This window comes from Heptranchias perlo, chromosome 5 (genome assembly GCF_035084215.1).
Source record: "Heptranchias perlo isolate sHepPer1 chromosome 5, sHepPer1.hap1, whole genome shotgun sequence".
Taxonomy (NCBI): Eukaryota; Metazoa; Chordata; class Chondrichthyes; order Hexanchiformes; family Hexanchidae; genus Heptranchias; species Heptranchias perlo.
The window spans coordinates 11624112-11637322 of record NC_090329.1 but is presented as its reverse complement, the minus strand read 5'-3'; positions in this window follow the sequence as shown (position 1 = coordinate 11637322).

The following is a 13211-nucleotide window of genomic DNA, read 5'->3' as shown; positions in this document are numbered from 1 at the left end:
AATGTTAGGCTATGTCCCCGCGTCCTAGTATTCAAGTATAGATAGAAACATAGAAACATAGAAAATAGGAGCAGGAGTAGGCCATTCGGCCCTTCGAGCCTGCTCCGCCATTCAATATGATCATGGCTGATCCTCTATCTCAATACCATATTCCCACTCTCTCCCCATACCCCTTGATGCCTTTTGTGTCTAGAAATCTATCTAGCCCCTTCTTAAATATATTCAGTGACTTGGCCTCCACAGCCTTCTGTGGTAGAGAATTCCACAGGTTCACCACCCTCTGAGTGAAGAAATTTCTCCTCATCTCAGTCCTAAATGTCCTACCCCGTATCCTGAGACTGTGACCCCTCGTTCTGGACCCCCCAGCCAGGGGAAACATCCTCCCTGCATCCAGTCTGTCTAGCCCTGTCAGAATTTTATACGTTTCAATGAGATCCCCTCTCATTCTTCTAAACTCGAGTGAATACAGGCCTAGTCAACCTAATCTCTCCTCATACGATGGTCCTGCCATCCCAGGAATCAGTCTGGTGAACCTTCGCTGCATTCCCTCCATGGCAAGTATATCCTTTCTTAGGTAAAGAGACCAAAACTGCACACAATACTCCAGGTGTGGTCTCACCAAGGCCCTGTATAACTGCAGTAAGACATCCTTGCTCCTATAATCAAATCCTCTTGCAATGAAGGCCAACATACCATTTCCCTTCCTAACTGCTTGCTGCACCTTCATGTTTGCTTTCAGGGACTGGTGTACAAGGACACCCAGGTCCCTTTGTACCATCAACATTTCCCAATCTATCTCCATTTAAATAATACTCTGCCTTTCTGTTTTTCCTTCTGAAGTGGATAACTTCACATTTATCCACATTATACTGCATCTGCCATGTATTTGCCCACTCACTCAACTTGTCTAGGAGACCTCCAAAAACAGTTACAAATGTCTCGACAGCCAGAAGCAGTAATCCAGCCACTGACCTGTAAATCCTGCATGGTCCCTTTAAATAGCGCTGGTGGGGGTCCTCCAGGCACTCTAAGACACGTGCAGATGGTCGGGGTTAAGAATCTGCATTGAGTTGAGCGTTACGTGCCAAAATGGTGTCTAGCACTTTAAATCAACGTTGCCCACTGATTGTATCCATTTTCTCCTTACTTTACATGCAGCCGGCGTTCGGTATTTTGCGCCTGCGCTAACTCCTATACCGCGATGGCGTCCAGCGCACGTCACGCTGGAAACGTGCGTGGGCAGCCAAGACACCATCTTGGCACCTCGAGAGGCCGCATAGTGCTGAAACAACGGGCGCTAGACGGCCCAATCTGGCGCCCTATGATTCTATGTCAGAATTTGAAAACCATGTTTCAGTCATTATTAATGCTGGTAAGATATTTATTTATCTTTATAATAAAAAGTCTTGTGTCTGGTGATATTTGTGAACGTCATGACCAAATTGCCTGTTAGTGACAATTTTTTCTTAACTCGTGAGTTCAGTGAGTCTTCTTTTCTGCTTTCTGATTGGATGTTTTCTTTGTGCCAGCTCGGTGTTTTCTACTTTCTTATTGGTCCTTTTACCCTATTGGTACCTCGCCAATCAAACCTTCCTTCTCACCAAAAAACATTTCTCCTCAAGCCGATTGCACCAAAGAAAAATCAATCGGATAACATCCTTTCCCCCCCAACCCCCAATCAACCCTGACAGCTCTGGGTATACCGTCCCCCACCAGCAGGGAGCACCAGATCCACCAACATCCACCTATTCCATGGCCTCACCAACCTGAAGCCCAATATGTGCAATGCATGTGTGTGCAGAGGTGATTGCACAAGTGTAACCACTCTGCGCTAGACTTTTCTGCTCATTCTTGACCTCAACCCCAAATTGGCTGCTCCATCGTGAGTGCTATGGTTCCAGTTTAAGCTTTGACCCGCTCCCTCCCTTCCAGGTTAACGAGTACGGTTCCCCACCACTTACACCGTCCATGCTTATCACGGGCAGCCGCATATATCGGGGCAAATAACGGCAACCATTCGCCATTAACATGGGAGCCAATGACACAAAGGCGGTGCTTAGATGGCTATTTCAACCAGTTCAATAGGTTCTTCAATAAATTTGCACCTCGTTAATCCTTCGTACTTACCGATTTATGGAGAGGGCGAATGGAATGCACACCCTCTAACAACTGTATTTGTGAAATCGGTCCTTTGTCTTGGTAATCGGATTCTAGCTGAGGATGAAACGAATTTCAACAGGGTTTCCCTTCATCTAAGGCATCAAAATAGTGTGTGAAAGGGGAGAGAGAATCACCATAATTGAAACGGGTCATGAACTCACAGGCTGCAATTTAATCCTCAGCACCAGAATATTGTTTGATTTCCTGCCTTGAAAAGAATTCTATGGCAGTTGCTGTCGAGAATATGTTAACAGGGGGCTCATCTGTACAGAAGGTGCTGTAGTGGGGATGGCGGGAACTGGAAATGCAGTGCGAATAGTAGAGGCCATTACTTTGACAAAGCCATTCGTTATTGAAATGAAATGAGGAGACTTATCACTGTGGAGATTGGTGTCCAGTACAACACGGAAACATAGAAAATAGGAGCAAGAGTAGGCCATTCGGCCCTTCGGGCCTGCTCCGCCATTCAAAATGATCATGGCTGATCGTCTAACTCAGTACCCTGTTCCCGCTTTCTCCCCATATCCCTTGATCCCTTCAGCATCAACCTATTGCGATGAAACCGTCCAGCGCTTATAGCGGGCAAATCGCATTAACGCCAACTCAGCCGCTACAAGCAGTGGGGACTGCATTAATGCCGTCGTTAATCGAGATGCACACAGTATTTTTTAGTTCAAACTTCAGTAGGAAATGTAATAGACATTTGGAAATGGCAGAAATGAAGAAGAATTTTTTTTTAACATCAGACTTCACTCATGAAGACCAGTGTAGAAAACTTCTATATCCAGTCATTTTATGTCAAGAAATTATTATATGGGCATAGGCCAGCAAACCAGGTGCTCTGAAGAAACACAAAGAACTAAATATCCACCTTGGCCAGGGAAGATACATCGTAGAATCCTCAAGAATATGAGTGAGGAAATAGACAAGTTCGAATTTTTAGGAGCGCCATAACTGCAGGAGCTGTGCTTAAGGACTCACAAATAACAATACAAAAGTGAAGCATGAAGCTAGGGATTATAGGCTAGTTAGATTAAAATGAGTTACGGATAAAATGTCCGAGAGCATGCTAACAGGGTTCATTTACAGACCCCAGAGTCAATTAGGAATATTCTCCATGATTTCGAAGCAACAGATTATGCCCTGTGAACCTACTGGAATTGCTTGACAAGAGCAATGGATATAATCTTGGACTTTTGGAAAGTTTTTGACAATGTTCCAAATATGAACCTCAATAATCAATGAAGAATAATCAATCATGGAATTAATAGCAAGCTAGCTAATTGGATTGGAAAAGTGACTGAGCAAGAGAATAAATAGAAGATGAGAATAAATGGAAAACCTCAGCTCCACAAAGACCTGCCCATGGTCTCAAGCTGTTTAATATTGATAAATTATATAAAGGAGGATACTTCTTGCGTAACGTTTAAACTTTGCTGATGGCATCAAGCTCTGGTGCCAGGTGACGAGGTTAAAAAGCATCCGATTATATTCAAAGGGATCGGGATCAGATCAATAGATGGGCTAACTATAGAAACATAGAAACATAGGAAATAGGAGCAAGAGGAGGCCATTCGGCCCTTCGGGCCTGCTCCGCCATTCAAAATGATCATGGCTGATCGTCTAACTCAATACCCTGTTCCCGCTTTTTCCCCATATCCCTTGATCCCTTTAGCATTAAGAAATATATCTATCTCCTTCTTGAATATATCTAATGACTTGGCCTCCACTGCCTTCTGTGGTAGAGAATTCCACAGGTTCACCACCCTCTGAATGAAGAAATTTCTCCTCATCTCGGTTCTAAATGGCATACCACGTATCCTGAGACTGTGACCCCTGGTTCTGGACTCCCCAGCCATCGCAAACATCCTCCCTGCATCCAGTCTGTCTAGACCTGTTAGGATTTTATATGTTTCACCTCTCATTCTTCTAAACTCTAGTGAATATAATTGTAAACAATTTTACAACACCAAGTTATAGTCCAACGATTTTATTTTTAATCCCACAAGCTTTCGGGGGCTTTCCCCTTCCTCAGGCGGTGTTGTAAAATTGTTTACAATTGTTAACCCCAGTCCATCACCGGCATCTCCACATCATGGCTAGTGAATATAGGCCTAGTCGACCCAATCTCTCCTCATACATCAGTCCTGCCATCCCAGGAATCAATCTGGTAAACCTTTGTTGTGCTCCCTCCATGGCAAGGTCATCCTTCTTCAGATAAGGAGAACAAAACTGCACACAATACTCCAGATGTGGTCTCACCAAGGCCCTGTATAACTGCAGTAAGACATCCCTGCTCCTGTACTCAAATCCTCTTGCAATGAAGGCCAACATACCATTCACCTTCCTAACTGCTTGCTGCACCTGAATGCTCGCTTTCAGTGACTGGTGTACAAGGACCCCCAGGTCTCATTGCACCTCCCCTTTTCCCAATCTATCACCATTCAGATAATAATCTGTTTTTCTGTTTTTACAACCAAAGTGGATAACCTCACATTTATCCATGTTATACTGCATCTGCCATGTTCTTGCCCACTCACCCAACTTGTCTAAATCACTTTGGAGCCTATTTACATCCTCCTCACAGCTCACATTCCACCCCAGCTTTGTGTCATCTGCAAACTTGGAAATGTTACATTTAGTTCCCTCATCCAAATCATTGATATATATTGTGAATAGCTGGGGCCCAAGCACTGATCCCTGCGGTACCCCACTAGCCACTGCCTGCCATCCGGAAAAAGACCCGTTTATTCCTACTCTCTGTTTCCTGTCTGTCAACCAATTCTCAATCCATGTCAGTATATTCCCCCCAATCCCATGTGCTTTAATTTTGCACAATAACCTCTTGTGTGGGACCTTATCAAAAGCCTTCTGAAAATCCAAATACACCACATTCACTGGTTCTCCCCTATCTATTCTACTAGTTACATCCTCAAAAAACTCCAGTAGATTTGTTAAGCATGATTTCCTTTTCATAAACCCATGCTGACTTTGTCTAATCCCGTTAATGCCCTCCAAGTGTTCTGCTATCACATCTTTTAAAATAGACTCTAGCATTTTCCCTACTACTGATGTTAGGCTAACTGGTCTGTAATTCCCTGTTTTTTTTTTCTCCCTCCTATTTTAAATAGTGGGGTTACATTTGCCACCCTCCAATCTGTAGGAACTGTTCCAGAGACTATAGAATTTTGGAAGATGATCACCAATGCATCCACTATTTCCAGGGCCACTTCCTTTAGTACTCTGGGATGTAGATTATCAGGCCCTGGGGATTTGTCAGCCTTTAGCCCCATTAATTTCCCTAGCACTATTTTTTTACGAATACTAGTTTCCTTCAGTTCTTCCCTCTCACTGGACCCTTGGTTCCCTAACATTTCTAGCAGGTTATTTGTGTCCTCCTTTGTGAAGACAGAACCAAAATATGTGTTTAATTGTTCCGCCATTTCTTTGTTCCACATTATAATTTCCCCCATTTCTGACTGTAAGGGATCTACATTTGTCTTCACTAATCTTTTTCTCTTGACATATTTATAGAAGCTTTTACAGTCAGTTTTTATGTTCCCTGCTAGTTTACTCTCATTCTCTATTTTTCCCCTCTTAATCAATCTTTTTGTCCTCCTTTACTGAATTCTGAACTGCTCCCAATCTTCAGGCTTGTCGCTTTTTCTGGAAATTTTATATGTCTCCTCTTTGGATCTAATACTATCACTAATTTCTTTTGTAAGCCACGGTTGAGCTACCTTTCCTGTTTTATTTTTGCGCCAGAAGGAATGAATAATTGTTGTAATTCCTGCACACGTTCTTTAAATATCAGCCATTGCCTATCCACCGTCATCCCTTTTAGTGAAGTTCCCCAATCTATCATAGCCAACTCGCACCTCATACTTTCGTAATTTCCTTTATTTAGATTCAGGACCCTAGTTTCGGATTCAACTACTTCACTCTCCATCTTAATGAGGAATTCTATCATGTTATGGTCACTCTTCCCTAAGTGACCCCGCACAACAAGATTGTTAATTAATCCTTTCTCATTGCACAATACCCAGTCTAGGATCGCCTGTTCTCTAGTTGGTTCCTCAATGTATTGGTCTAGAAATCCATCACGTACACACTCCAGGAATTCCTCCCCACAGTGTTATTGCTGATTTCATTTGACCAATCCATATGTAGATTAAAGTCACCCATGATTATAGTTATACCCTTCTTGCATGTGTCTCTAATTTCCTGTTTAATGCCCTCCCCTACATCTCCATTACTGTTTGGGGGCCTATAGACAACCCCCACCAACGTTTTCTGCCCCTTTGTGTTTCTTAGCTCCACCCATACAGATTCCACATCGTGATTTTCCGAGCCAATATCCTTCCTCACTATTGCATTGATTTCCTCCTTTACTAACAATGCTACCCCACCTCTTCTCCCTTTTTGCCTGTCCTTCCTAAATATTGAAAACCCCTGGATGTTCAGTTCCCATCCTTGGACACCCTACAGCCATGTCTCCGTAATCGCAACTATAGTATAACTGTTTATATCTATCTGCGCTGTTAATTTATCTACCTTATTGTGAATGCTCCGCACATTAAGACACAATGCCTTTAGACTTGTCATTTTAAGATTGCTAGTCATCTTAGTTTTATTTTGCACTATGGCCCTATTTGTTTCTCGACCTTGTTTTCTCTGCTTTCCACTATTGCTTCTTCCCTTTCTTTCTTTTGTTTCTATCCTTGTTTCCCCCTCCTCTGTCTCCCTGCTTAGGTTCCCATCCCCCTGCCATTCTAGTTTAAACCTTCCCCAACAGCACTAGTAAACACCCCCACGAGGACATCGATCCCGGTCCTGCTCAGGTGTAACCCGTCCCACTATAAATGACAGATGAATTTTAATGTAGGTCAAAATCGTGTTATGCACATTGAAACAAGAAATCTGAAATATGTATATGATGAAGCGACGACAATTAGCAAAGGGAGAAAAAGAAAAATATTTGGGAAACCCATTGTTATCAATGAGTCTAATCATGTTACATCACAAAGGTGTTTAAGTGAAACAAGATCCTAATACAGTGTAGTTCATTGCTGGGTCAAATTTTGAATGATAAAGGGGGTATACGCCCGATAACCCCATAACCTATCTTTTCCCTTTACAGATGGGGACGACTTGCTGTGTATTTCCAGAACTTTGTTTTTTTATTTCAGATTTCCAGCATTTGCAACTTTTCCTTTTTACAAATTCACTTTTGGAATATTCTGCATAGTCTACACAGGACATCATTACTTTGGGCTCTGAGAGAAACAACAAGAATGACTCCAGGACTGAAGGTTTGAAGTGATGAAGATGGACTTACAGAACAGGACTTGTTTTCATTAGTGAACAGTAGATTGAGAACAGTTATTGTTTCAGATTTTTACCAGCAGAATACGCACTATACCCAGCAAATAGGCTGTTCTCCAAGGATCAGTCAGTTCTGGACCAGCTCCTAGGCCTATCAGAAGTTGTAACCTTGGTAAAGTAAATGCAGGTGGTTCCTCCCCATTGATGATATCACTCGAATGGCTCGATTGAAAATAATTCTGCTGGGGCAGAAAATGGAAGTTTTCTTTTTAAAGGTATTAGATGTTTCTTATATTTTCCACATAGAATTGAAAGGGAACTTTGAACAGAAAATAATGGAAATGAAATTTTTTAAAAATTCATTCATGGGATGTGGGCGTCGCTGGCAAAGCCAGCATTTATTGCCCCTCCCCAATCAAGCGGGTTCTATAGTGGGTTGGTGATCCACTCAGCCAGTTTATCGCCCAAGAGGCGAGGGTGAAAATTACTCCAAATGATCACATCCTTAAATTCTGACAGGCAACTCCAATTCGACATCTGCATATACCCAATCAGGAAAGGTATCTTAAAATAAAAGGGTCTGCTATCAATGCACTGGAAGGATGCCTAACCTTTGCTGATGAAAATCCATTTGACCCTATATTAGAAATTAATATGAAGCAGGCAAAACTTTTTGGTGTTTCACCCGATACGGAAATATACTCCAAAAGTCTGCTGAATCTTTAATGTTTGGTTGCATCTTCGATCACATTGTTATTTGTCATGAGATCAGGGTTGGGCTTCCAGAGGACAGATTAAACAGTGTTTACAACCAGGCTGCTGGAGTGCAGAAACTCCTGACAGAAACAGAGAAATTAGAATTGATGTCATTGGTCTCTCTTTTCATTTCCTGATTTAACAGTTTGCTGCGAGCATGAATCTAAGCCAAACAGTGAGTGTCACAGTGGCACCGTGACTCAGTCCAGCCACATTACTATTTCTTTTGGATCCTTTGACTGGACGGTTCCCTGCAGTTGCTACATACCTGGCTGGTCTGCTTCCAAATGCTGTGGTTCCTAATTAACAAAAACAAAATCCTCAGACAATATTAACAATACTTCTTGCAAGACAGCTCTTATGAGCATGGATTTCCTGGTGTGAAGTATCACTCTGCAGCTTCAAACTCAGGGCAATTTAATGCATTTGTGTCAACAACTCATTAATTAATCATTCCAGAGCTCAATAAATTGCTCTTGGTTTTTGCATCATTTGTGTTAAATCTAGAAATTGTTGTATCCTGCAATCCATGTTCTATCCTGGATTCCTGTGGCAATAATGAGATAAACTCAGCTGTTTTCTACCGTATATCATTGAATAAAAAGCCTGTTAAATACAAACATCCTTGTCTACATTGGTGAATGTTTAGATTTATTTACTTTCTATAATGGGCCGGATTTTGCTCTGAAAATAACAGAGAGGCTAACAGAGCTCACCGTTATTTCTGTGCAGCTGCTACAGAAGCTTCCGGCAACCGCACATGCGCAGTCAAACGCGGAAATCCGGAAGTTGCTGTACCAAACGCGACCCTCCTCCGTAAATTCCGTGAGAACGACATCTCGCCGGCTGGCATACTGTTAAAATGAATGGAACGGTGTGAAGATCCTGCACTGACCTGATGGACACAAACTAATCTCGCCAAAAAGAGGTACGTCAAAAAATTTAAGTCTCAGCACTCTTTTAACGGCGTGGTAAGTGTTAATGACTGTCAAACAACCTCTCTGGTATGAAAATTAACTTTTAAAAATGTGGAGTCTCATTCCTTCAGATTTTAATTGCTGTTGGATTTTTTTTTTACAATTTATTTTTTTTTTTACTTTTTCTTTCTGTCTCTTTTATTTCTGTCTCTTAATTCAATATTTCTTACCCTCTCTTTATTTCGCTTTCTGTACCTGATCTGACATTGAATTCACTATTCACTACACTTCCTGGTTCTGACTCTGCGCTGCTCATTAACATGCTTCAGTCTGATTGTTCAAGGGGATACTCAGTTGCGTGCCCCGTTCACACAGGTCCCAGATGCCCGTTATGGATTCAGTGCCCCATGAGTAGAATTTGCCGTGAAAGAAACCATGAAACATTTATGGGTAAGTACAAGTCTAACAAGCGGCAGGCGCCATTCGTTCGCTGCTCAGAGAAAAGTCCGGGCCATTATGTTTTTGATATTTTAATCTTTATGAACTGCTTCTCTCTCGGGCAGCCTTTCTTATTTTTAACTAACTTCTTATCCAATCCATGTTCTATCCTGAATTCCTGTGGTGTATAGTTTAATTAAAAACCTTTCATGTGGAACTTCTCCAAAAATCTTTTTGAAGTGTCAAATCAATGATATAGGGATTTCTGTCGTCTATTTTACCTGCAATTCTCTCAAAGTAGTTAAGGAGGTTTGTCACGTAAAATCTTCCCATTTGCAATTTATGCTGGCCCTTTCTTAGTAATTACTATAGAGTAGTCCTCCAGGGTACTTCTCCCAATAATTTCCATTATTTTGTCTGTTACTGATGTTAGGCCAAAGGGCCTGCAGTTGCCTGGGCCAGATTTGTTGCTGTTTTTAAATATAGTACTACGTTTGTTTGATTGTAGTCCAGAGCTCAGTGATTCCCTTATGACAATAGCCAGTCACTAAAGTGACCTCTTTCTAACACTGCTCATTTGAAATCCAATTTGGTAGCTGGTCTTCCTGATGGATTTAAGAAAAGAACAGTGTAGACAGCGCAGAGATGTTGGCTGAGAGCTATGAGTTCCTCTCCACAATTACCCATTGAATGAATTTTTGATCTCCACTGGGCACTGGGGGAATAGCTGACAGGAGATAAAGAAGATCCACCGAAAGACAGAATGGAGTTCAGAGGTTATGTTAACCCTCAACACTTGTACATATCTTCTAACAGCTGATTCAAATGCCACGGGCTGAAAAAAAGCTGTATGCATAAATCCTCACTGGAGAGTGTTACGTGACATGAGGAAACCGATAAAGGGGAAGAAAGTGTGTTACATAAAAGGCAAAACAAAGAAAAATAAATTTGCCCTTAGAATGCATCTAGGAGTGTAGTTCATCCTTCCCTCACAGCTCCAATATATGCCAGAGTGATACAATATTTAGTAGTATTCTAGACCCTACTCAGCATTTTTGATTCATTTGATCCCAAATGATCATTAAACAGCATCTGGTTTATTATCCTACATTTATTTTGCCAAACTTGATTATGGGAATATTATGGTTTCCATTTTTAGAAAGCAGGATGTTAATCTCCCTTTTTCCTTTATTTTAACATCAATAAATAGAAATACTGCTTATTTCAGTTTTCTACGGGGTGAGTCTGTTCCATAGGATTTCATCAGCCTTATTGGCAGAATCCTAGCCAATCAGGAGTTGCTTGCAATAATGCTCATGTCCTGCCTCTCCAGTGGCTTAACAGCCAATGAATTAGTCAAGAGACGGCCAAAGATGTCAATCCAGCTGCGGAGAGCAGGAACGTGTAGGAAGTGAGGCAGAGCATGGATTTAGCACAGGCTGGTTCACTGACATGGTAAGTTCTGGTTTTATACAGATCAGGCACTGGATGCAAAGTGTTGCTGTTATGTGTGTAACCAACCTTTGAATTTTGAAGTCAGAAAGAGTAAATTACAATTCACGTTTTTAAAAATTGTGAGCATTGTCCCCTTGTATAATCGGTGCTTTTGAACAGTTACTGCTTATCCATTGAAAGTGCAGCAAACTGTTTAAAAGCCTCAGTGTTAGTTGGTGGAGGTGTGTTTAGTGTCCAGTGGACCGCTGCTTCCGGATACCCTTTACCACCAACTCCAACAGTGAACTACATTACACTTCAAAGTAGCTCATTGGCTGTAAAGTGCTTTGGGACGTCGTAAGGCCGTGAAAGGCATTATATAAATGCAAGTTCCTTCTTTCTTTGAACTATTTAATGAAATAATTCCTGCAAAATCCATGTTGAACAGATCATCTGCCAGAGTTTAGTCGCTCCGTTGCGGAATTCACTCAGCTACATGAGTGAACTGATTCCTAGCTGGTTAATTTTCCTCAGCAGAAACGCACCACATCTTTCTCTGAAAGCCCATTACCAAGCCCTTAACAAACAACAGCAGATTTTTTTTTAAAACATTGTCTTACAAATTTCCCTCCTTTTTCTGGGTGTAGAGATTACACAAATTAGGGTTGTATTCCTTGGAATTTAGAAGATTAAGAGGTGATTTGATCGAAGTTTTCAAGATATTAAGGGGAACTGATAGGGTAGATAGAGAGAAACTATTTCTGCTGGTCTCGGGCTAGGGCCCATAGCCTAAAAATTAGAGGCAGGACTTTTGGGAGTGAAGTTAGGAAGGACTTCTACACACAAAGGGTGATAAAAGTTTGGAACTCTCTTCTGTAAACAGCAGTCGATACTAGCTCAATTGTTAATTTTAAATCTGAGATTGATAGATTTTTGTTAACCAAAGGTATTAAGGGATATGGGCTAAGGCGGGTGTGTGGAGTTAGGTCACAGATCAGCCATGATCTCATTGAGTGGCGGAACAGGCGCGAGGGGCTGAATGGCCTACTCCTGTTCCTATGTTCCTATATTCCCATGTTCCTAGAGCAAAAAAGGAAACACATTGGTGGTTCAGCTTATCTCCCGGTTTTCTGCTAGTTCTAACTAACATTGGTAGAAAAGACCCCTTTGTTCCATCCCAAAACCTGAGTCATGGTTCTCCAGGGCCTTTATCCTGATGAAAAAAATAAATTTGTACAATAAAGGAAGTAAGATATATCTGTATCTCACAGAATAAAGTGCATTTTGTTTCAGTATTACATACATTTATTTTCATCATCTGGACAGAGGCCTGGAGGAACGTATTTCATTCTGGTTAGATTCTAGCTACATGTCGCGGCAGGACCATTGAGACAAGGAAGACCTTGATCTGATTACTGGAAAAGCCTGCATTTTAGCTGTCCATAGCGATGTAATATCCTGAAACAGATAGTACATTGGGGCTTTATGTCACTTTTTTAAGTGTTTGATCTGCTCTTAGGCATTTGCAGTATGGTGGAAATATCTACAGATGCTACAAATTATTTCATAACTGACTTCTATGTGCCAAGATGATTACACATGAGATTTAGAGACACGGTAATAATCTGCAATCAGCTATAGCTATCTAGATATTAGTATTGTTGTTTCCGATAATCACCACGACTGTGAAGTTATTTAGAAGGGAAGACTAAAGCAACTGTATCATACCAGTGGTGCTCCTGTACTGTTGCTTGTGGTGAGTCAGAGGATATATCGTTTTCTAATGACAGGAGCATGATATCATGTAACACACAAAGTATTATTATTTATTAGTGGCCCTCGTGTAATTCTCATGATAAGTTGCATGTTCAGCTGTTTTATAATGACAGCAGCGTTATAACATGTAATGCACAATGTTGTATTTTGTTCCTAACATGGAGCCATCTATAACCTTGTCTGTTGCTTTAAGACCACAAAGTCCAGTTGCTATGAATAAGTATATCCTAAAATCAATTAAAGGGTAATTGCTGTTGGCGAGGGAAGTTCGTAGATTGGCAGTTGCTTGTGAATTCTTGGCTAGAAAAGAGCAGCAGGAAATGTTTGGCTTCCTTTTTCTCTTTTTCTATATCTTTTTAAAGTGTGGCAGAGTCATCTGTCTCTTCTTTGAGAGCATGTTACCCA